Source organism: Hyaena hyaena, unplaced genomic scaffold, assembly GCF_003009895.1.
Source record: "Hyaena hyaena isolate Hyena2069 unplaced genomic scaffold, ASM300989v1 scaffold_461, whole genome shotgun sequence".
NCBI lineage: Eukaryota > Metazoa > Chordata > Mammalia > Carnivora > Hyaenidae > Hyaena > Hyaena hyaena.
The window spans coordinates 365,402-390,912 of NW_024081095.1; positions in this window are offsets into that span (position 1 = coordinate 365,402).

Below are 25,511 nucleotides of genomic sequence, written 5' to 3' on the forward strand. Positions count from 1 at the left end.
CTCATACTGTGTCTTCAGGTTATACCCCACTATATGTTGAATGAATGAATGACTGAGTGAATCATTTCATTTTGACTTGAGGGTAAACTGTAAGTCCCCTAAAATCTTTGGGGATTCTTGGCACCCCATGTCACCCTTCAGCTCCTAGACTGACTTTCTAAAATGCTTTTAAACCACACAAATCCACCCTATGTCTTATTTACAATGCAGGAACACAACGTCTACTTCACTAGTTAGAGGGGTTGTGCCAATCATGCACAAAGGTGAAGAGAAGACACCCATGTTGACAGCAGTGAGCACTAGGTGTAATAATAAAAACAATAACTAACATTTATTGAGCATTTCTTATATGCCAGACACGGTATTACAAATTTTATAATAATTTAATCTTTCAAATAACCCTCCGACAAAGGTACTATCACTATCACCACATTACAAATGAGACAACTGAAGTGAACACAGTTTGTGTGAGTATCTGGATTGTTTACAACCCATCACAGACATGATCACGTGAAAAAAAACCCCAAAGCCTGGAAGAAAGCACAGATTAAGACATGGATATCAATTTGCTGTTTATTCTATCTTCTTGCTACAGTGAAAATCTGTGTGTAGAAATTCCTTGGCCTTCCAAAATATGTTTGGTTAAAAAGATCTCTGTCATACAGATACTTGCTCTATTAAGATCTCTCTCTCTCTCTCTCTCTCTCTCTCTCTCTCACACACACACACACACACACACACACACAGAGACAGAGAGAGAGACAGAGAGAGAGAATAGTAGAATTGCATTTATTACCCAACATGAAGTATACATTTTTGCCTTGCAACTGCCAGGCATTCATCAGCCACATTCCAGGAACATCACACCATTTCTGTATTATCAGAAACTTATCCAAATTTGATTTCCCCAAACATAAGTGACCCATAGGGAGAGTTTGATGAATGTCTTCCCACAAAAGATTTTTAATGGATTTCTATTTCTGCCTCAGCTGCTTTATTTGAGCTCCACTGAAGGTAAAGCAATGCCACATGACCTGTTAGGGTCTCTTCCAAATCTCAAGCCCTATTATAGAGATACTAATATTCTAAAGAATTCAAAAAGCTTCATCATCTATTATTCAAATTCATGAAATTTCCTCTGGTTACTGTCGCATAGCATTTTCCTTTTTAAAATATTAAATTATCCAATTCACTTCCATTTTTCTCCATCGCAACATCTCAACCCCCTTCTAATACTATGCATTCTGAATATATGCTGCCAGAAGGAATAATTCCTATAAATTAATAAGGCTTGTCATAGAAAATGTCAACTTAGTATTGGAACAACAGAGCAATAAACCAAAAGCAATTCCACAAAGTAATGATGCATGGCTAAAAAATAAAATCTGTCCTTTGTCAGGTTTTCGGTTAGTGCTAATAAGAAATCTAATCTTGTTAAGATAAAAATTATTTTTTCTTAATGTTTTATATGATAGGATTTTATTAAAATAAACGTATCTTTTTCCTCTTTTTATTATTAAGGAAACTCTCCTTTTTATAGAAATCATTGCTCTGGAATATATAGCAATTGACAGTGAAGGAAATCCAATAAGATATAAAATAGCTTCCTTTATTAAATATATTTCAAATTTCTTAGTACATATAGTTCATGTGGCCAAGTTTGTCACTATTTGGAAGACGTAAACAACATAAAACTATTATGAGATCCAAATTATTTAGATAAAGAAAATATCCGGGGCGCCTGGGTGGCTTAGTCGGTTAAGCGTCCGACTTTCGCTTAGGTCATGATCTCGCTCGCGGTTCGTGGTTCGAGCCCCGCGTCGGGCTCTGTGCTGACTGCCAGCTCAGAGCCTGGAGCCTGTTTCAGTCTGTGACTCCCTCTCTCTCTGACCCTCCCCTGCTCACGCTGTCTCTCTCTCTCGTCTAGAAATAAATAAAAATATTTAAAAAAAAAAAAAAGAAAATATCCTACTACAAACTTAAGAGTCTAGAAAAATACAGCTTCATAAATCTACAACGAGTTCCATAGCATTGCCATTACTGAGGATGGAAAGATTAGAGTAATTTTACAAATAAGAGCTTTAGGAATAGGGGCGCCTGGGTAGCTCAGAGGGTTAAATATCCATCTTTGGCTCAGCTCATGATCTCTCACTTCTCGAGTTCAAACCCCATGTGAGGCTTTGTGATGATGGTTTGGAGCCTGGAGCCTACTTCGTGTGTGTGTCTCTGTGTCCGTTTATCTGTGTGTCTGTGTGTGTCTGCCCCTCCCCCACTAGCACTGTCTCTCTCTGTCTCTCTCTCTCTCTGCCCCTCCCCCTTCACACTCTGTGTGTCTCTATCTCTCTCAAAAATAAACATTACAAATTTTGGAAAAAAGAGCTTTAGAAATGTATATATAACATATGCATTAAGAGTACACATATATAACATGATACATGGTAGTTGATTCTGACATACAAAGCGCATATTATTAGTGATTCTCTTATTAAATACTACATTCCTTACACTCTATCCTCTATAAAATAGCACTTAATACCCCTAAAATTGTAAATATACAATTATAGTTAGTATGTTAATTGTTTATTGGCTAAATCCCACTAGAACATAACCATGAAAGGTAAAATCTCCTTGAAATCACTTTTTTATTAAATGAAACTTTAAATATATGCCAAAGTAGACAGAATAGTGTAATGTATTTCTTGATTGCTTATTATCTGATCTCAACAATTATCAAGTCATGGTTATTTTTTTATATTCACACCCATATATTCTACATGTACCCTAGATTATTTTAAATAAATCTCAGACTACCTATTATTTCATAAGTAAATGTTTTAGTATGTATTTCTATAAGATACTCTATAAAATATGTAATTGCATGATACTCTCACACCTAAAAAAATTAACAGAAACATCTTAATGTCATCAACTATCTAATCAGTGTTCTAAATTTGCTTATTGTGTCACTGATTTTTTTGCATTATATGTTTCCAAATCCATATTGTCACTAAAAAATGAAATATAAGAATCTGAAACATAGGGAGTATTAGGCCATGTTTGCGGTGAGGCCAAGTAGGGAAAAGATCCAACATAAAGGAGTTAGGTTTTGTGGGACAGTCTTCAGAGAGAGTAGCATAAATAATCAGAGACAACTAGTTGTAATGAGGATTTACTCATATGCAGGAATATTCAAAAACAGAAACAAAATTACAAAACTGTAGCCAGACTAAGAAACAAACAGAAAGGCTCAAATAAATAAAATAAAAAATTAAAAAGGAGAAATTATAACTCACATTACAGAAATACATAGGATCAAGGGCACCTGGGTGGCTTAGTCAGCTGAGAGACTCACTCTTGATTTTGCCTCAGGTAATGATCTCAGGGTCATGGGATCAAGCCCTGCATCAGGCTCCATGCTGAGTGTGAAGCATGCTTAAAATTCTCTCTCTCTGTCTGCCCATCTGCCCAACTTCCTCTCTCTCTTTCTCTGTCTTTCTGTGTCTCTCTCTCAAAATCAAAAAAAAAAAAAAAAGAAAAAAAGAAAGAAATACATAGGATCATAAGAAATTGCTATAAACAATTATATGCCAACAAATTAGATAACCTAGAAGAAATGGATAAGTTTCAAAAATCATATAACCCACCAAGACTGGACCAGAAAAAAACAGAAAGTATGAACACATTCTTAATAACGAGTAATGAGATGGAATCAAAATCTTCCAATACAGAAAACCACAGGACAACATACTTTATTGGCAAATTCTACCAAACATATAAAGAATTAATACCAATCTGCCTCGAACTCTTCCAAAAAATTAGAGGAGGGAACACTTCAAAAATCATTATACAAAGCTAGTACTACAATGATTTAAAAAAAAACCCAAAAAAACAAAACAGATAAGGACACAAGAAAACTATAGAACAATATTCCTGATGAACACAGATGCAAACAAAATCTCAATGAAATCTTAGCAAGCTTAATCCAAAAACTCATTAAAATGATTATACACCATGACCAACTGGAATTTATCTTTTGGATGCAGGGACATTTCAATAAATGCAATGTGACATACCACATTTATAGAATGAAAGATAAAAATCGGATTCCACTTGCTTGCAAGACCATGGCTCACTGCTCCATCCACCATCTCATGATTTGCTGCCTCTGAATGCTGCTGCTGCTGCTTCCCAGCTCCAAACTGCATCAGCACAGGGCTACCTCAAGAAAGAAGACAAAGTACACATGGTGGAGAGTCCTAAATACCACTACAAGTAGGGAAATAAAATAACCAAAGTCTCAACAAGAGAGACCAGGAGACACCATTCAAAGAACACTCCCTGAATGGAAAGGCCCTGGACAGGCAAAGAGCCTTCTTTAATACAGCAGTACTCACAGGCGCAGAGTGCATAACAAGCTTTTAAAACAAACAAGAGATAGAAAGCTAACAAGAGATAGATGACAAAACAGAAGAACTCTCCTCCAAAGAAATTCCAGGAAGAAATGAGAGCTAAAGAACTGCTTAAAACTGAAATAAGCAACATAACTGAACAGGAATTTAGAACAATAGTCATAAAATTAACTGCTGGGCTTGAAAAAGGCATGGAAGACATCAGAGAAGCTATTGCTAAAAGACTATAGAGCTTAAAAATAGTTGTGATGAATTTAAAAATGCTATAAATGAGATGTATAATAAAATGGAGGCATCCAATGCACAGACTGAAGAGGCAGAGAGTAGAATAGGTAAATTAGAAGACACAATTATAGAAAAAGAGGAAGCTGGGAAAAAGAGACATAAACTAACCCAGGAACATTAAAGGAGAGTTTGAGAGCTCAGCGATACAATCAAACGGAACAATATCTGTATCATAGGAATTCCAGAAGAGGAAGAGAGAAGGAAAGGCGCTGAAGGAGTCCTTGAACAAATTATAGCAGAGAACTTCCCCAATCTGGGGAAGGAAACAGACTTTGAAATCCAAGAGGCAGAGAGAACTCCTTTCAGATGTAACTTGAATCAATCTTCTGCATGACATATCATAGTGAAACTGGCAAAATATAAGGACAAAGAGAGAATTCTGAAAGCAGCTAGGGAGAAAAGGGCCCTAACATACAAAAGGGAAACCTATCAGAGTGGTGACAGATCAATCTACTGAAATGTGGCAGGCCAGAAAGGAATGGCAGGAAATCTTCAATGTGATGAACAGAAAAAATATGCAGCCAATAATCCTCTACCCAGCAAGTCTGTCAATCAGAATAGAAGGAGAGATAAAAGTCTTCCCAAATAAACAAATATTGAAAGAATTCGTCACCACTAAACCAGCCCTACAAGAAATCCTGAGGGGGACTCTATGAGGGAAATGTCACAAGGAACACAAGGTACCAGAGACACCACCACAAGTATGAATCCTACAAAGGACACGATGACTCTAAACCCATATTTTTCAATAATAACACTGAATGTAAATGGGCTAAATGCTCCAATCAAAAGACATAGGGTAGCAGAATGGATAAAAAAAATAAATCCATCTATTTCCTGTCTACAAGAAACTCATTTTAGACCTGAGGACACCTTCAAATTGAAAGTAAGGGGATGGAGAAATATCTATCATGTTACTGGAAGTCAAAAGAAAGCTGGAGTAGCTATACTTATATCGGGCAAACTGGACTTTAAAGTAAAGGCAGTAACAAGGGATGAAGAAAAGCATTATATAATAATTATAGGGACTATCGATCAGGAAGAACTAACAATTATAAATGTCTACGCACCAATGATGGGAGCACCAAAATGCATAAAACAATTAATCACAAACAGAAACATTCTTATCGATAAGAATTTGCTAATAGCAGGGGACTTTAATACTCTACTTAGAGCAATGGATAGATCAACTAGACAGAAAATCACTAAAGAAACAATGGACATGAATGACACATTGGACCAGATGGATCTGACAGATATATTCAGAACTCTACATCCTGAGGCCATGGAATTCCCTTTCATCTCAAGTGTGCATGGCACATTCTCCAAGATAGATCACATACTGGGACACAAAGCAGCCCTCAATAAATGTAAAAGAATTGAGATCATACCATGCACACTTTCATATCACAATGCGATGAAACTTGAAATCAATCACAAGAAGTCTGGAAAACTTCCAAAAATATGGAGGTTAAACAACATCCTACTCTAAAGAACGAATGAGCCAATCAGGCAATTAGAGAAGAAATTTAAAAATATATGGAAACAAATGGAAATGAAAATACAATTCAAACTCTATGGGACATGGCAAAGGCAGTCCTAAGAGGAAAGTACATTGCACTTCAGGCCTATTTCAAGAAATTAGACACAGTGTGCAAGTACAAAATCTAACAGTGCACCTAAAGGAACTAGAAGGAGAGCAACAAGAGCACCCCAGACCCAGTAGGAGAAGAGGAATAATAAAAACCAGGGCAGAAATAAACAGCATAGAATAAAAAAACAAAACAAAACAAAAAAAAAACCCAGTTGAACAGATCAATGAAACCAAGAATTTTTTTTTTTTAAATAAACAAAATTGGTAAACCTCTAGCCAGGCTTCTCAAAAAGAAAAGAGAGAGCACTCAAATAGAAAAAATCATGAAGGAAAATGGACTTATTACAACCAACCCCTCAGAAATACAAGCAATTATCAGGGAATACTATGAAAAATTATATGCCAGCAAATTGGACAACTTAGAAGAAATGGACAAATTCCCAAACACACATTCACTACCAAAATTCACACAAGAAGAGATAAAAAATCTGAACATACGCATAACTAGTGAAGAAATTGAATCAGTTATCAAATCTCCCAACAAATAAGAGCCCTGGACCTGATGGCTTCCCTGGGGAATTCTAACAGACATTTAAAACAGAATTAATACCCATTCTTCTCAAGCTATTCCAAAAAATAGAAATCGAAGGAAAATTTCCGGACTCATTTTATGAAGCCAGCATCACGTTGATTCCCAAGCCAGAGAGAGACCCAGTAAAGAAATAGAACTATAGGCCAATATCCTTGATGAATACAGATGCAAAAATCCTCAACAAGATACTTGCAAATCAAATGCAACAGTGCATAAAAAGAATTATCCACCATGATCAAGTCGGATTCATTCCTGGGTTACAGGGCTGGTTCAATATTCGCAAGTCAATCAATGTGTTACATCACATTAACAAAAGAAAAGATAAAAACCATATGATCCTGTTGGTAGATGCAGAAAAACCATTCTACAAAAATACAAAATCCCTTCTTAATGAAGACCCTAGAGAAAGTCGGGATAGAAGGAACTTACTTAAACATCATCAAAGCCATCTATGAGAAGCCCTCAGCTAACATCATCCTCAATGGGGAAAAACTGAGAGCTTTCCCCCTGAGATCAGGAACACGACAGGGATGTCCACTCTCACCACTGTTGTTTAACATAGTGCTGGAAGTCCTAGCATCAGCCATCAGACAACAAAAGGAAATCAAAGGCATCAGAATTGGCAAAGAGGAAGTCAAACTTTCACTNAAGCTTACTAGAACTGATCCATGAATTTAGCAAAGTTGCAGGATACAAAATCAATGTACAGAAATTGGTTGCATTTTTATACACCAATAATGAAGCAACAAAAAGAGAAATAAAGAAATCGATCCCATTCACAATTGCACAAAAAAACATAAAATACCTACGAATAAACCTAACCAAAGATATAAGAGATCTGTACGATGAAAACTATAGAAAAATTATGAAGGAAATTGAAGAAGACACAAAGAAATGGAAAAACATTCCATGCTCATGGATTAGAAGAATAAATATAGTTAAAATGTCATTGCTACCCAAAGCAATCTACACATTCAATGTAATCCCAATCAAAATTGCACCAGCATACTTCTGAAAACTAGAACAAACTATCCTAAAATTTGTATGGAACCACAAAAGACTCCAAGTACCCAAAGTAATATTGAAGAAGAAAACCAAAACGGAAGGCATCACCATCCCAGACTTTAGCCTCTACTACAAAGTTGTCATCATCAAGACAGTATGGTATTGGCACAAAAACAGACACATAGACCAATGGAATAGAATAGAGAACTCAGATTTGTACCCACAAATGTATGGCCAACTAATGTTTGACAAAGTAGGAAAGAGTATCCAAAGGAAAAAAGACAGCCTCTTTAACAGACGGTGCTGGGAGAACTGGACAGCAACATGCAGAAGAATGAAACTAGACCATTTTCTCACACCATACACAAAAATAAACTCAAAATGGATAAAGGACCTAAATGTGAGACAGGAAACCATCAACACCCTAGAGGAAAAAGCAGGAAACAACCTCCTTGACCTCAAACACAGTAATTTCTTACCTGACACATCCTCAAAGGTAAGGGAATCAAGAGCAAAAATGAACTATTGGGACCTCATCCAGATAAAAAGCTTCTGCACGGCAAGGGAAACAATCAATAAAACTAATAGGCAACTGAAGGAATGGGAAAATATAGTTGCAAATGACATATCAGATAAAGGGCTAGTATCCAAAATCTATAAGGAACTCACCAAACTCCACACCGGAAAAACAATTCAGTGAGAAATGGGCAGAAGACATGCACAGACACTTCTCCAAAGAAGACATCCAGATGGCAGACAGACACATGAAACGATGCTCAGCATCCCTCCTCATCAGGGAAATACACATCAAAACCACACTGAGATACCACCTCACGCCGGCTGAGTGGCTAAAATGAACAAATCAGGAGACTAGATGCTGGCGAGGATGTGGAGAAACAGGCACTCTCTTACACTATTGGTGAGAATGCAAACCAGTGCAGCCCCTCTGGAAAACAGCGTGGAAGTTCCTCAAAAAATTAACAATAGAACTCCCCTATGACCTAGAAATAGCATTGCTAGGAATTTACCCAAGGGATACAGGAGTGCTGATGCATAGGGGCACATGCACCCAAATGTTCATAGCAGCACTCTCAACAATAGCCAAAACATGGAAAGAGCCTAAATGTCCATCAACGGACAAATGAATCAAGAAGATCTGGTTTATCTATACAATGGAATACTACATGGCAATGAGAAAGAATGAAATCTGGCCATGTGTAGCAACATGGATGGACCTTGAGGGAGTTATGCTGAGCAAAATAAGTCAGGCAGAGAAGGACAGATACCAGGTTTGCAGGTATATGAGGATTAGGAGGAACTTAACGGAGGACCATGGGGGAGAAGAAGGGGGAAAATAGTGAGGGAGATGGAGGGAGGCAAACCATGAGAGACTTGAATGCTGAGAACAAACTGAGGGCTGATGGGGGTGGGAGAGAGGGGAAGGGGGGTGATGGGCATGGTGGAGAGCACTTGTTGGAATGAACACTGGGTGTTATATGGAAACCAACTTAAGAATAAACTATTTAAAAAAAAAAAGAAAGATAAAAATCATACGACCATCTCAATAGATGCAGTAAAAACACTTGACAAAATGCAAGATCCTTTCATGATAAAAACCCTCAAAGATTAGTATACTGTGTTACTCTGGAAGATGTCACAGGTGTCAAGCCTTAAATCACCAACAAGAAAAGCCAATTGCTTATCTCAATGATCTCATAAAAAAACAAAAAAAGCCACCCAAATAGAATTGTGTAAACTTGTAAATACATAACTTGATGATTAAGTGAACACATAACCTCAGGAGGGAATATGTTGCTTTATATCAAATGAATAAATACGAATTGATTAATGAAACCATTTTAAATTGATAGACACATTAAATGTGGTAAATGGATACACCTCTAATGGAAATATCACTGTTAAAGATGACAGGAAATGCACATTTATTTGATGAATGCATTTCATAAACATCCAGCCATTTGCTTTAATAGTGTTTTATTTCTAATCTATATTTGTCATCTCTTTGGTAAACCACCTTCATTCTCAGGTAAGGCTATTTTCAACAGTCCTCTATTCTTTGGTGATGTTACTCTACATCCACATTGCATAGGAGGCTTCTCTGTCATTGAAAGAGCCTGTTAAAATAAAAAAATAAGCAGAAATATGTTGCTGGGTTTTTTGATAGTTACTGAGTTGCTAAACTTTGGCACAGACTTTTAATTAGCCATTCAAGCTCACAGAGGATATCTTCCGAAAAGAGCACAACAATATTATTATATTATTCTGTTTAAACTGCTCAAATTAATTATCCTCCTTCAGTAGAAAACCCATATTTTATAAGAATTTAATGCAGTATATGGACCTTGTCCAGTGTCTTGTAAGAAAGTGTACAGTAAAAGATATTGAAAGATTTTTTTAACAAATGTATGTCCACTGGTAGTTTTGAATGCATCTCATCTTATCTATATTATTTTGTTTGCAGTTTGTTACAAAACAAATCAATAAAAAACATAAAATGGAGATCATTTCAATTGAAGTAATTCAGGCATTTAGAACTCAATAGTTATTACATGCATCATAAAATAAATTCTTTATGAGTGGAGATTCAAAGTAATCATTCTTAGAAAATTTAAGATGATAATTTTTCTATAAGGGTTGTAATTCACTTGAATTTAACATACCATTTATTTACTTAATACAGATAGACAAGTAGATAAAGCATTTACTATGTGCCTGGAACTGATGACAAAAATTTGCATTCATGAAATTTATAGTTTAATGTATTGGATAGTTGAGAAAAATATTAACTGGTAACCAACACTATGCAATTATTAAAATTATATGATAAAAATACTAATTTGAAGGGATACATGCATCCCCATATTTACTGCAGCATCATTTACAATAGCCAGATTATGGAAGCATCCCAGTGTCCACTGACAGATGTATAGGTAAAGAAGATGTGGTATGTATACATATATATACATATACTATGTGGCATATATATGGACTATAACTATATGGTCAACTAATCTTTGACAAAGCAGGAAAGAATATCCAATGGAAAAAAGACAGTGTCTTCAATTAACGGTGTTGGGAAAATTGGACAGCAACATTCAGAATAATGAAATGGACTACTTTCTAACACTATACACAAAAATAAATGCAAAATAAATGAAAGACTTAAGTGTGAGACAGGAAACCATCAAAATCCTAGAGGAGAATGCAGGCAGGAACCTCTTTGACACGGGCCAGAGCAACTACTTACTAGACGTGTCACGAGAGGCGAGGAAAACAAAAGCATAAATGAATTATTGGGACTTCATCAAAATAAAAAGCTTCTGCACAGCAAAGAAAACAATCAACAAAACTAAAAGGCAGCCTATGGAATGGGATAAGATATTTGCAAATGACATATCTAATAAAGGATTAGTATCCAAAGGGCTCCGGGTGACTCAGCTGGTTAAGCATCCAACTTCAGTTCAGGTCATGATCTCACAGTTCATGGGTTTGAGCCCCGCATCAGGCTCTGTGCTGACAGCTCAGAGCCTAGAAACTGCTTCGGATTCTGTTTCCTGCTTTCTCTGCCTCTCCCCTGCTCACTCTCTGTCTCTCTCTCTCTCAAAAATGAATAAACATTTTAAAATTAAAGGATTAGTATCCAAAATCTATAAAGAATTTATCAAACTCAACACCCAAAAAACAAATAATCCAGTGAAGAAATGGGCAGAAGGCATGAATCGATACTTTCCAAAGAAGACATCCAGATGGCTAACAGACGCATGAAAAGATGCTCAACATCACTCATCATCAGAGAAATACAAATCAAAACCACACTGAGATGCCACTTCACACCTGTAAAAATGGCTAAAATTAACAACACAAGAAACAATAGGTGTTGGCAAGGATGTGGAGAAAGAAGACCCTCTTGCATTGTTGATAGGAATGCGAACTGGCCCAGCCACTCTGGAAAATAGTATGGAGGTTCCTCAAAAGTTTTTGATCCAGCAATTTTCACTACTAGGTATTTACTCAAACAATACAAAAATACAGATTTGAAGGGGTACATGCACCCCAATGTTTATAGCAGCATTATTAATAATGGTCAAATTACGGAAAGAGTGCAAGTGTCCATCAACTGATGAATGAATACAGAAGAAGTGGTACACACACACAAACACACACACACAATGGAATATTACTCAAAACAAACATCAAAACAAACACCGTATGATTTCACTCATATGTGGAATTTAAGAAACAAAACAGATGAACACATGTGGTGAGGGGAAAAAAAGAGAGAGAAACAAATCATGACAGACTTAAAGACAGAGAACAAACTGAGGGCTGATGGAGGGAGGTGAGTGAGGGATGGGCTAGATGGGTAATGGGTATCATAGAGGGCACCTGTTATGAGGAGCACTCGTTGTATGTAAGTGATGTATCACTGAATTCTATACTGCACTGTATGTTAACTTGAATTTTTATAAAAATTTGAAAAGAAAAGAAAATCAGAACTTCTCTATACCAACTTCAGCAACATCAGCTATGTCAACTTTGTCTGGAAAATCATCAGAAATGCATTGCTTGGGCCCCACCCCAGATTGGCTAAATCAGACACTCCGGTGGTGGGTCCCAACCATGTGTGTATTTCAAGACCTACAGGTGATTCTGATGCATGCCTGATCAATCGATCCTCTATTTTAGTATCAATCCTCTATGTTCTTATTTGGGTGGTTATTCCTCACCATTTTCCAAAGGGATAAAAACAAACACATATACAGAAGTTTCTTAAGAATTCAAGTACTTGTTTTCTGTATTATTATTTTATTTTCATTTTTATTGACTCCTTCCATCTGCTTTGTTGATTCCTGAACTTTTTGAATTGTCTTAATTTGTTAATTTTCATTCCTTAGTAATTTACCTTCTTCAGGTTATGAATTTATATCTCATTTTTTAACTATACATATGTACTGATACACATTTCCATTGTCATTATTTCTAGATATTCTGAAAAAACACCTTTGTTTAATGTACAGTTATTTCCCATCCAGCTGGTTGTTACTTTCTGATTCTTTTTTTTATTTTTATTGAATTATTCCTAAAATATGGTCTGTCTTATTTATACTTTTACAATTGGTATAAACTTTCTTTGTAACTTGCCATATTTCAACGTTTGCAAATGTTTTAAATGTGCCTAAGAAAAGTTATAGTATCTAAGGATATATATGTATAAAAATGCATATGTATAAATGCTATGCTATATAGTTTGGCTTATAAAAATTCACAGTGCATCCTTGTAATGAATGAGCTCTAAGCTTTGCTATTATATAAAGACCTTCCTTACCATTAAAAAGTAATTCTGCCTTGAATTTAAAAAAAAAAAAAAAAACAGAGCATTTGTGAAATAAGTCAGTCAGAGAAAGACAAATGCCATATGATCCCACTTGTATGTGGAATTTAAGAAACAAACCAAAGAAAAAAAGAGAGAAACCAAAAAAACAAACTCTTAACTATAGAGAACAAACTGATGTTTACCAGAGGGGAAGTTGGGGGAGTGGGGTGCCGTGAATGAAATGTACACTTATAGTGATAAGCTATGAGTAATATATACAAGTGTTGAATCACTATATTGTACACTTGAAACTGATATAACACTGTAAATTAACTACACTGGAATTTTTATTTTTTTTAAATGTTTTATTTATTTCTAGGAGAGAGAGAGAGAGACAGCGTGAGCAGGGGAGGGTCAGAGAGAGAGGGAGTCACAGACTGAAACAGGCTCCAGGCTCTGAGCTGGCAGTCAGCACAGAAGAACCCACGAACCGCGAGATCATGACCCGAGCGAAAGTCGGACGCTTAACCAACTACGCCACCCGGGCGCCCCTACACTGGAATTTTTAAAAATTAAATGGTAATGTTAAAGAGTATACTACTTTAAATTAGTTGGCCTGGAAGACAACTCTATAAATTGGCATTTAAGCTTAGTTCTGATTATCAAGAAGAGGGATAATCAGGAAGGAGAGAATTACAGTATGATGTCTCTAAGGCAGAAACTGGTAATAATAACAATAGCTTCAGTAAGGTTGAAGCGTGGTATGCAAGAGGGAACAGCATGAAATTCGTCAAAAGAGTAAAGACAGACAGGTCTAGATAAGCTTGATAAAACAGGGTAAGGAATAGATTTTATTCTAATTATAATCAGCAGTAATTGGAGAATTTAAAACAATTATGACAGGATCAGTCTGGCTCAACATGAGGAAAAGATTATAGAGATGCCAGAATCAAAGCAAGAACACCAATATGAAGTTGTGTCCAGGGGTGCCTGGGTGACTCAGCTGGTTATACGTCTGACTTTGGTTCATGTCATGATCTTGTGGTTGATGAGTTTGAGCCCCGTGTCAGGCTCTATGCTGATAGATTAGAATCTGGAGCCTACTTCAGATTCTCTCTCTCTCTCTCTCTCAATCTCTCTCTCTCTCTCTGTCTGCCCCTCTCCCACTTGTGTGTGCGTGAGCTCAAGCTCTCTCTCTCAAATAAATAAACTTAAAAAATTTTTGTAATATAATTAGATAAATATAGTGCATATAGTGTGCTCTTGGCTTCAAAGGTAGATTCTCATGATTCATCGTTTACATACAACACCCAGTGCTCATCCCAGCAAGTGCCCTCCTCAATGCCTGTCATCCATTTTCACCTTTCTCCCACCACCCCATCAACCCTCAGTTTGTTCTCTGTATTTAAGAGTATTTATGGTTTGTCTCCTTCTCAGTATGAAACTATTTTTTCCCCTTCCCTTCCCTTCCCCTTGGTCTTTTGTTAAGTTTCTCTGTGTCGTGTCCTAAAGCTTAGACCTATGCTTCTCTCACTTGACCTACACATTCAGAAATCCTCCCCACGACTGCTTCATACAGCCCTTAAGCCAACATTACCCTCTTTTTTAGGGTACATGCATGGGTCATTTTATAAGCAACCTTTCTTGGTCACATCCATGGTTAGCACTTTGTGCCATTATTACAAGCAGTCTGTGAAGCTTGGACAGGAAATAGGAAGCTGACTCCTGAATCAGCTTCCAACCAGTTCCAAAACCTGTTGGGGTAAGCAAACAGGAGTTACCTCTAACCATCCAGCTATCCTTATGTATGACTTCTGAGCCTGGCCTTGAGATCTGAAACAGAAAGCAGATCAGCTGTTCACTGTGTATAGTGCAGGACAGGATGGAAGGAAGGGATTACAAAGAACACAAGGACTCTCTGGGAATGATGGATAGTTTATTATCTTGAGAGTGGTGACACTATCATGAGTATATACCTATGTCAAAACTTATCAAATTGTACACATTAAACACATGCTGTTCACCATATGTCAATTACACTCCAATAAAGCTGTTTTTCAACTTAAAGTTAATTCTTTAACCTAAAGAATTAAAAAATAAATTAAAACATACAAACTATAGGAGAGAGAGAGTTAAAATTCAACTTGACTTCGGAGTTAAAATTGACCTGATTTAGTAACTATGGTTAGTGGAACAAGATAAACTGACTCTCTCCTCTCACTTAAAGAAAGAGTTAGGAGGTTAGTGGGAAGCACCAGTCTGAGGTGAAAGATGTATGTGAAAATATTCTGAAACTATCAAAAAAGTATGAATATTAATAATGAATTTTATTTTGCCAGATGCTGAACACACAAGTTTTATTTTTATTCCACTTTATTGTGTTGAGATCAGTTAACATGAGATTTAACCTCTTAACAAATTTTCAAGCCTATGATACATTATTGTTCTCTAAAGGTACCATGTATAGTAGTAAGCTCTCTAGAGCTTATTCAGTTATTTTACATAACTGATACTTTATGCTCATTGATTAGTAGCTCGTTTCCTCTCTCTCTCTGCCCCTGGCAACCACCATTCCACTCTTCTATTCTATGAATTTGACTGTTTTAGACATCTCACGTAAGTGGAATCATACAGTATTTGTCCTGTGAGTGGCTTAGTTCATTTAGCATAATGTCCTCAAGGTTCATCCAAAGTATAGTTAACTGTCCTTCCCAGAGTTAGAAAAGATAGGAAAGGAAGCACACGATTAATGACAGAGCAGTGGCAGAGACACAAGCTAGGGGAATTCAGAGTGCATTGTTCTGCTATCGAGTGGTATTAGAAGCCTGCTTCATTCCTTCCTGAGTTAATTACTTAGAAAAGAATTGTCAGTCCCATATAGACATAGTGTCAGGCTAATTACATGAAATATAAGACCCATTTAAGTTGCATTTATTAACATCTAGAAACATTCCAGTATTGGCTGGTGCTTTGTACTTTTCTTGGAAGAGTGACTTAGAAAAATGGTTGATAAGCCTGATTCATACAATATACATAAGTTCATAACTTTTAGTATAAATTCTTATGTTTGCACGTGTAGGAGGATTAGGAGGAACTTACCAGAGGACTGTGGGGGAGAATAAGGGGGGGGGATAGTGGGGGAGAGGGAGGGATGCAAACCATGAGAGACTCTTGAATGCTGAGAACAAACTGAGGATAGGTAGGGGTGGGGGGGAGGGGAAGGGGGGTGACGGGCATGGAGGGGGGCACTTGTGGGGATGAGCACTGGTGTTATATGGAAACCAAATTGACAATAAACTATTAAAAAAATAGGATTTTTAAGAAACATTTGAGGGTGTTCATTAGTGTTTTTGAGAAGGGACTAGGAATTAAAAGGCATTGTCTGTCTTATTACCCTTTACCTTTGAGTTGTTTCTATTTATCTCATTCAAACTACAAGTCCATTAAGGGTGGGACTATTGTCTCATTTTTGCACCTCCCAAAATATCCTTAATAGACCTGTGTATGTGAACTACAATGTCAGTGTAGTTATCTGATGAACCTCTGGCTATCTACAAAAATATAAGCCCAGTGGAACCACTTTCCCTGGCTTCCCTCAGTGTTCTACCTTGTGTTGGCATCCTTGTTCATCAAGCCAGGCCACACTGATTCCCTATCAGGCAGAGGAGGAAAATTCTCTCATTGATATTCATTCAGGAGTGTCCCACAGCAAAACTAGCAGAGCTCCAAATTCTGCAGCTTTTTAGTAAAAGATATATTTTGAGTCAACCATATCTTTCTCTCTAAGAAGCACCCACTTCTGCTGGGTTGTGGCATCTGGATGTGCCCTAGATCAGCTCTCCCCCGCAATGACCCAGGTCCCAGTGTTCATCTCGGACTTTTCTCTTCAACTTCTCTTTCCTGAAAAGCTGGGTTTGATTAGGGATCTCTTAATCTATCAGATGAATTTCTCTATCTTTTAATCCCAACAGGAAAAGAAAAGAAAAGAAAAGAAAAAGGAAAAGAAAAGAAAAAGGAAAAGAAAAGAGCCAATCTTGAATTAATCTAGAAATGAGATGGTATTGATATGAATCAGAATGGTGACAATGCAAATAGAGATAACTGGACAGATCATAGAGATATTTAGAGACAGACTCAGTAGGACTTGATGATTGGATAGAGGTAGAGGTGTGGGAGCCAGGTTTTGGCTACTGTATTGGATTAATTAGGCAACTGTATTGGATTCTTGTTACTATTCAATGAAATTGGAGGAGGGGAGGGATAAAACAGAGAGAGAAGCAGTTTAAAGAACATGTTGACTTTAACTTAAATTTGGAATACCCAAATGAAGGTACCATATGAATCAAATCTCAGGAGGAAACTTTGCTTCACTTAAGGCATAAAAAACACTTGGTAATTGAAGATTGGGGCCATGGAAAAATTAGATCACTCAAGGAAGTTTTGTAATTTATGTAAAATATAAGAGGACTTTGCATGTCCTATGAAATAGTATAAAAATTTAAGGAATAGACAAAAGACAATTAATAAACAAAATATTCTCATGGGGAAAGGTTAGAGAGATAGGAAGAATGTTAAGGATTCCAAAGGAAAAGAGTATTTCAAAGACAGTGGTCAAGGGTATCCAATGCCACTGAAATTATCCACTGGGTTCAGTCACTTACAAGGTTGTTGATTACCTTTCAAGAGCCAGTTAGAGTGGAGTGGTAGAAAAGGCACTGTTCCATTTCCCAGTTCTAAGATTCATGCGATACAGAAGATGAATCAGCCTTTTTTGAGAGACTTAAGAGGAGAATATTTTCAAAGTAGAATCAGCCTTAAGTGTGGAGCAATAGGAGAAACATTCAGTGAAGAAACAGAGGATTTGTCTTTGTGATGGATCAGGGACAATATCAGAGTAGAAAAGTTTGGCAGAATGGGAGGTTAAGTCATGGGAGAAGAAGGCAGAAGACAGTAGTGCTGTGAGAGAAGAAGAACCAAGTATTAAAGTTTTGAGCAATAATAAAGAATCACATAGGGGCGCCTGGGTGGCTTAGTTGGTTAAGTGTCCGACTTTCGCTTAGGTCATGATCTTGCTGTTCGTGGGTTTGGGCCCCGCGCCGGGCTCTGTGCTGACTGCCAGCTCAGAGCCTGGAGCCTGTTTCAGAGTCTGTGACTCCCTCTTTCTCTGACCCTCCCCTGCTCACGCTGTCTCTCTCTCTCTCTCCTAGAAATAAATAAAAATATTAAAAATAAATAATCACATATAAGAAAAATTCAGTGATTTTAGCTGCCTACAAGTTTCCCAAATGAGTACAACCTAGGGGAATTGAAATAAATGTAGGTATGGAAAAAGGAAAGGAGAGGAGAGGGATTCCCTGGAGGTGCAGAATGAGCCTGCCATGGCTGGTTGCAGTTCTGCTAAGATGCTAGTCCAGATGAGTGCACAAGCAATAGATCATTTTGCACTTGACTCTCACTCATATTAAGAAAATCAGCAGCCTTTGAAGTTAGAGGATATGCTGTACTCAAGGAGAGGTTGGGCAAGCTCCCGATTATTTGCACAAGACCCCAAGAGAAGGCTCTGAGTTCAGGCTTCTGGCACAAAGGCTTCTGGGTAACAGCAACTGGTCTTTCCTAAACTCTTCCTATTGTTTCCAAAATGTTCTACCTGATTCCCCCTCACCTCCTGCAATCTACCTTCTACGCCTCTTCTGTTAATCTTTCTGAAATGTATATATGATTGTATTGGTTATCTATTGTTGCATAACAAATCACTCCAAAACCTAGTAGTGTCTTAAAACAACATTTATTTAACTTATGAAGCCATGAGGGGCAAAATGGGCTGGAATAAACCTGGCAGGTCTGCTGGTCTCAGCTGGGTTTTATTTGCTATTAGTTGGAAATTGATGTTTTCATTCATGTGTCTGACAGGCTGGCTATTATTAACTGGGACTTGCTGCTTTATGTTGGTCTTGCCCGAAATGACTAGAACAATGGCGCTTCTCTCCTTCTAGGTCTCTTCATTGAATTCCTACTTCAAAATTAAGGTTAGACATCACTTTTTTATGGAGCCTTAACTGCCTCTGTATAACAGGTGTTTACAAACCCTCAGGGCTTCCACAATCTATTATACATACCTCTAATAGCAGTTATTCCAATGTATTACCATTAGTCTCATATGTGCCCATGTCTTCACCAGTCTGTTAAGGACAAAAACCTAATTTTCACATCGACTTTACCTAAAATAGTGCTTGCTTGAATTATAGAAACATTCGATAAATACATTTTGAGTGAAGAAATATCTGATTATGTGTTGTGTTTCACTTCATCCAGGATGCAGAAGGACTGATGGTATAAAGAGAGTTTTGATGAGTTTCTCTCCCATAGTGAACATGCAGTTCCCCTATAGTATTGAATAGACCACTACTTTGGTTGCAGTCAAGGAATCTATAAAATAAAGAATAGGTGAGAAGGACAAATATCATATGATTTCACACATATGTGAAATTTGAGAAACACAACAGATGAACATAGGGGAAGGGAAGGAAAAAAAAGATAAAAACAGAGATGGAGTTAATCCATAAGAGAATCTTAATTTTTTTAATGTTTATTTTTTAGAAGGACAGAGAGAGAGAGAGAGAGAGAGAGCATGAGAAAGGGAAGGGCAGAGAGGAAGGGAGACACAGAATCTAAAGCAGCTCCAAGCTGTCAGCACAGAACCCAAAGTGAGGTTGGAACTCGTGAACCACATGATCACATTCTGACCGAACTGGAGTCAGACACTCAACGGACTGAGCCACTAAGGTGTCCCTAAAAGACTCTTAAATACAGAGAACAAACTGAGGTTTACTGGAAGGGAGGTGAGTGGGGTGAAGGGCTAAATCGGTGATGGGCTTTAAAGAGGGCAATTGGCTGGGAGGAGCACTGGATGTTATATGTAAGAGATGAATCACTGGGTTCTACTCCTGAAGCCAAGACTACACTGTACGTTAACTAACTTGAATTTAAATAATAAGAAACATAAATAGGTTAATCTAAAATATATTGGGAACAAAGGTAAAATTTCTTTACAGACATGAATGTAGATTAATTGAGTTGCTTTAAATTTATTTAATTAAATAATTTAAATTGTAGTATAAATAACTAATGAAGAATCATCTGCCAGTGAACAGACAGCATATTACAAATGATCACATATTGAATGAAAGCAAAGGTGGAAGAAAAATGGCATGCCCTTTAATGATTATCTCAACGAGACTACATGACTTAAGGAAATGCTAACCAGCCTGTGTTTTTAATGGTTAAGAAAACTGATACTATAGTTGGACTGAGGCTAGGTGACATGAAATAACAGGGAAATTAGCTCTTCCATAAGGAAAGTCAGTATCATTAAATACTAGTAGAGTACATCTCTCCACAGACCCAGTCAACAACTCCATCTTTGGGATTGGTGGCCCATGTATATAATTAACAAATGGTAATACCTGCATAAGTATGTGTAATTTCTCAATGAATGCATAGAGTTAGTTGAGACTGATACATTAAAGCAGAAACATGAATTGAATTTGTATCAGCTTGCCTGCCTCTAACTGGAGGTGTTTAGATTTTAGCACAGAAAGCTGTACAGTCTAAAATGTGAAGGTCTCCTTCCACAAATGGGAATATTTAGTGAGTTACTACAAAAAAAATCTCTAGGAACTCAGTCATGCACTACTGCATGAATTCACTCATTTGCTATATCTTGCACATGGAGAGCAGCATAGGTGAGCAATAGCTCACTGCTAGTCTGTAATTCTAATTCTGGCACATTATCCTTGAATATCCACCTAGCGTGGCAGTGGTCCTAGCTTGAATCTAAGTGAGATACAGACCTTTCTTGGGTATGTCTGCCTTTCATTCCTTCTCAGTTTTTGTTGCATACAACAGAAAAAAAAAAGCTCTTGCTGGCTTAAACATTTTAAAAAATTATTTAAAGCATATATTGCAGCCCTGAACAACTACAAAGATTCCTTGTACTTCTAGAAAGGTGGTAGGGGGGAAACAGGTATGGAAAAAAACAAGAATGAAAGATGTGAAACAGTAGCCAGTATCATAGCTAACATCATGCTGGGAAATGCCCCCTAAAAACTTAATGCCAACCTTGGACACTTGATGTCATTCCTGGACCACTGTCACAGATGCTCCTTGAAACTTGATCTTGCTGCTGCTACTGCCGCTCATCACTGCCAGAGTGAAATCTCCATTCCTTCTGCTTGCTTGAGGCTTTTAAGATCCATGCAAATCCTGTAGTGACTACATCTAATAGGCCAAGCCTATGTTACATGTTTCCATTCTAGCTGAAAGAAGGGCTAGGGCACTCAGTATCTGATTATCAAACTCTGTAAAGGGAGCGGGTGGTACTCCACTTTGTACCGTGATTCATGAGGTGGGCAAATCCCAAATATAAGTAAAGGGACTGAGATGATTTGCAAGGGAGAAAACTCAGATAATTAATATAATTCATCCCTTTGCACAATATTCATAACACAAGTTTCTTTAAACTTTTAAGGTTTAAAAAATGCTTGCTACATAATTAATGCCATAGCTATCACCTATATGCTGAAAACATCTATAGCCCAATTTAAGAAGTGATGATCCAGATTTTAATCAACATTCTGCTGCAAATCCAGGATCTCCTACAAATACAGGTCTGCTAAGATCCTATTTCAATATTCTGTGATATGTGTACTAAACTAAATTTAACTACCACCAAACTACCCAATATAAAAGAGAGAGAAAGTAAAAGGAACTAAGAGGAAATCCATATGTACACACACACACACACACACACACACATGCACAGTGATATGGTGAAGAAGAAAATATGGAAGAAAACTACAATCCTGTCTTTATACCCATTTCATAAAGGTGCTTTTTTCTAATGACACCCTTCTTCCATTCTCATAATGTTTTTCATCAGCTAGCTGGCTAGAGTTTTCCCAGGGGAGGGAGAAAATTCTTACTTATAAAGGGCCCTCAACTTACTTGACAAGGGAGCACTAGGAAGCCAAAATATCATATAGGTTCTATCCATGTACTTCCCATCCTTTAACGTATTAATGTATATCAACTATGTTATTACTCTTGACTCTCAAGATCAACCATTGGAACTAACATCACAGTCTTCCTTTTTGATCGATAACTCAACAACTTGAAGAGTCCAAAATAGGGAGAAGTATTATATTTTTTAATTCAAAATTAATTAATTTTGAAAGAGAAATTTCTGTGCCCTTTGATAGAAACATTTTTCCCTTGAGTATAAATACCTCTACACTAGGAGAGCATAGTGTTTTAGGGACAGGAAAGAAAATATTTCCAGCTGTAATCAGATGTCATTGAGAGCATGCCTTTCCAGGTTCCATATACTGGCTTCTCAATTCAGGAGAAGCACGACACCCTATACTAATTTTTGGTTAGGATTACAATGTATTCTAGAGGATGATGTCCTGAACATGCAACTGTGACCTCTTAGCAGACATTATAATTAACCATTGCACCATTCTGAAAGACCAACAGTTAGCAGATCATAGAGTATATGATGAAATCAGTGAGCCTAGTGAAGTGATTCCTTCAGTAGAAGCAAGATGGTGTGCATACTTCATGATGAGTAAAAGGAAACAAGTAAGTTCATGGATCAGCAAATGCATAAAAGGCAGGGCAAGGAAATTCCAATGCATAATAATTATTCTACAAAGTGAAAGTATCTAATATAACCAAACTTTGATTATATTTCTACTTAAGGGTCACATTTTCCACATTTCCAATAGTTTTCTCCACTCAGGATCTTCTGCTGAGTTTTCATATGGAATCAGAGTCTAACATCCAGACAAATAATCATTACACTTTTCACTTCTTTTTTCATTCTTTCTTTAATTTTCTTAACTTGATCACAGTTAGCCATGGCACAGGAAGCAATGTTTCCCCTCAGCTCAGGCCATTTCTCTGTCCAAGGCCATATGAACAATGAGCTGTATTGTTCCAGGTTCTTCCCAATGGGAAAATGTTCTTTTTCATGTTCCTTCAAAGCAAACCCCGAAGTCAGTTCTCACATTGAAACAGTATACACTTCCAATCAGGTTAGGCCCACTTTTCCTAGCAATTCTTTATGAGTCTAATGACATAAACTGGAGGAAGCATGGCACTGTGGCAAAGCAGACACATCCAAGCCAGTTTGTCCTGTAGGGCCTGCTATGACCATGTACTATTAACATAAGGTTGACGAGTCCTTTTATTTTTGTGATTGCAAAATTCGCCCTTACCCGCTGCCATGCATATGTCTTTTCTTTAAGTTTTTATTTAAATTCCAGTTAATATTCAGCGTGAGTTTACTTCCAGGTGTAGAATATAGTGATTCAACATTTCAGTACATCACCTGGTGCTCATCATAGGTGCCCTCCTTAATCCCCACCACTTACTAACCTGTTCTCCTGCCCACTTCCCCTCTGGTAACCATGGGTTTGTTTTCTATATTTAAGAGTCTGTCTCTTGGTTTGTCTCTCTCTCTCTTTTTCCCCCATGCTTGTTTATTTCTTCAATTTTACATATGAGCGAAATCATATGGTATTTGCCTTTCCTTGACTGATTTCACTTAGCATAATACTCTCTGGCTCTATCCACATTGTTGCAAATGGCAAGATTTCAATTCTTTTTGATGGCTGACTGATATTACATTGTATTGTATGTGGATATATATGTATATGAATATTGTATGAATGTGGATATATATATAGTACAACATTGTATGAATTGTATGTATACTTGTATAACATTGTATGAATATAACATTGTATGAATGTGGATATATATATATATATATCACCTTCTTTATTTGTTCATCAGTTGATGGACACTTGGGCTATTGTAGATAATGGTGCCATAAACATTGGGGTGCATGTATCCCTTTTTATTAGCAGTTTTGTATTCTTTGGGTAAATACTTAGTAGTGTAATTGTTGGATCATAGGGTAGCTCTATCTTTAACTTTCTGAGGAGCCTCGTACTGTTTTCCAGAGTGGCTCCAACAGTTTGCATTCCCACCAGCGTGTAAGAGGTTTCCCCTATCTCTGCATTCTTACCGACACCTGTTGTTTCCTCTGTTGTTAATTTTAGACATTCTGATAGGTGTGAGGTGATATCTCACTGTAGTTTTAATTTGTATTTCCCTGATGATGAGTGATGAGCATCTTTCCATGTGTCTGTTGGCCATCTGGATGTCTTCTTTGGAAAAATGTCTATTCATGTCTTCTGCTCATTTTTAATTAGATTATTTGTTTTTGGGTTTGGAGTTTTATAAATGTGAAAATAAATTCAAAATGGATTAAAGACCTAAGTATGAGACATGAAACCATTAAAAGCCTGGGGGATACAGGCAGTAATGTCTCATACTGGCCATAGTGACTTCTTACCAGGGCTGTCACCTGAGGCAAGATAAACAAAAGCAAAAATAAACTATTAGGACTTCATTGAAATAAAAAAGCTTCTGGACAGTGAAGGGAAAAAATAAAAAAATAGTAAGAGGCAACCTATGAAATGGGAGAAGATATTTGCAAATGGCATATCCAATAAAGGGCTGGCATATGTCTTTTCAAGATGAAAGCAGACACATGTAACAGTCTTTGCTTTTTCAGTGGAGAAAAAAAGCTTAGCCACACTGGGAGCTGCATGCCAGAACCTAGGTGCTCTATTTATTTGCTCTCATTAAAAGATCACATCTGAAAACTTTAGCTGCTATAGCAGCAACCATCACTAAGCTTCCAGCCATTAACTTTCATTCTCAAAGTTCATATTCCACATCTTTAAACAACAGGCAAACTGGCAGATTAAAAGGGAATGTGAAGAGCATTTTATTCCTATTTGTTTTGAGACTGAAAATGGCACCAATGTTTGTATTTCCCTTAGATATACTATTTATTAGAGAGAGGAAGCTCCAGAGGTTTCCACTTAGTCCTTTTTATAATAATAGCTCTTGCTTTTTAGGTCAGGAAATAAAAGAGTGGATTCTGCCCATTACTAAGCATATCCTTTGCTTCTATACACTTGAGTAAAGAGATGATAACCACAGGGTGGTGTCAAGGTCCCACAGGGCCTAGCATATGATGGATCAACCAAGACTCCATTTATGTTCTGACTCCCAGGGTATGCTGGGTAACCAGTAATTAAAATTAACATAAAAGCAATAACAACAACAACAACCTTTTAAAAGTCTTTGTATTGCCCTTTTCCCTGTGCTAATCAAGGACCTTGAGCTACTTGGTAAGTGACCAAGGATGCTTGA